This window comes from Schistocerca americana, unplaced genomic scaffold, assembly GCF_021461395.2.
Source record: "Schistocerca americana isolate TAMUIC-IGC-003095 unplaced genomic scaffold, iqSchAmer2.1 HiC_scaffold_15, whole genome shotgun sequence".
NCBI classification, from domain to species: Eukaryota; Metazoa; Arthropoda; class Insecta; order Orthoptera; family Acrididae; genus Schistocerca; species Schistocerca americana.
In genome coordinates this window covers 2,185,260-2,186,680 of record NW_025725583.1, presented here as the reverse complement: position 1 = coordinate 2,186,680, position 1,421 = coordinate 2,185,260, and the positions used below count along the sequence as shown (strand labels likewise).

The window sequence follows — 1,421 nt, the reverse complement described above, 5'->3', positions numbered from 1 at the left end:
CTTATGACGATCCTACTGAAAATACAGGTATTGATCCACTGCGCAGACCAGTTTAAAGTTTCATCACCTGTATTGTAGCAGGATGACCGCATCCAACAGACTATACTGTAAGCCGCAAGAGACACTTTCTGTGACCCTGTGTCGTAGTTTGAAACATTGTTTTCTTCTACCGTAACATGCTGTGTACACTGCCATGCATTTTGTTTTTCCTCACGGCTTAGAGGTCTGCGTCAGGTTCTAAACTGACATTAACAAGTTCTGATCCATTGCCTCTAGCAGAAAACTAGATGTTGCATGGTGTAAATCACGTTGTTACTGTGGCTAAGATAATGCGCCACACACACACACACAGGATGATTTTAAATAAAAGACAGTTACAACATAAGGAAACTGGAAGAGTTTGTCATCGTTGTGGAGAGTTTCCAAACTGCTGTCCGATAGTGACTGACGACTTCTACATTGAAACTCATCAGTCACAGTGACGGAATAGCTGATGGCTCTGCATTTCGTTTCGTCTGATTCTTTACATTGCAGTAATGTACGTGATTGCTATCCATCCCCAGAAGTTGTAATCCCTCCACAAAAACACTTTCTCCAACTCAAAGAAGCAATGTCAGTCAATCATTATGTGGTAAACAACAGCATATCAGTGGACGGATGGGGTGGTAAAGACACCACTGATGTACTCTAATAATAAGCATCACAGTTGATAGTGGAAACAATTTTAGCAGTTTTACTGTAATTTCAACACTGAGCAATGCTGCAACAGCATGTTTCCCAATTTCAGTATCATAGCTAAACCGCCCCCTCTCTACTTTGCGAGTATCATTGCAAATGTAGATTGATGACTGTGCAGTATGTCCAATGACTGTTAATTGTCGAATGTATACATCATCAAAGTATACCACGCAGCGCTTTACGTATTTCTAACGCCTCGAGCATAGTGCTTAATTTACAATCTGTCTCTGTGCTGATGGGGTCACAGAGTATTCTCGCAGTCGTAGGGTAAAATTAGAGACTGAAAGACCCCCTTACACTGTCATTGACCAACCCACTCTGCAGCACCATTACTGATTTAATTTGCCGGCCTGTGTGGCCGAGCGGTTCTAGGCGCTAGATTCTGGAACCGCGCGACCTCTACAGTCGCAGGTTCGAATCCTGCCTCGGGCACGGATGTATGTGACGTCCTTAGGTTAGCTAGGTTTAGGTAGTTCTATGTTCTAGGGGACTGATGACCTCAGAAGTTAAGTCCGATAGTGCTCAGAGCCATTTGAACTATTTGATTTAATTTGCAACCGACCAGAAGTAGACTGCTACATTCCATGTCTCGTGAATGAATGGAGGTTGTCGAGTCCTTGCCCATCCAGGTACATTAGATTTCTCCAGATGCACCAATGTCGAGGGGGTTAGCACCCCTCATC

The 1,421-nt window shown here is 43.6% G+C and overlaps 1 non-coding gene across 1 annotated transcript; it reads left to right on the top strand.

Moving 5' to 3' along the window:
- The first annotated feature begins 1,086 nt into the window (after positions 1 to 1,086).
- Trnaq-cug lies at positions 1,087 to 1,170 on the top strand. Its single transcript is given in 2 exon segments — positions 1,087 to 1,124; positions 1,136 to 1,170. It is a non-coding gene; the product is annotated as a tRNA-Gln (tRNA).
- Positions 1,171 to 1,421: the final 251 nt, after the last annotated feature.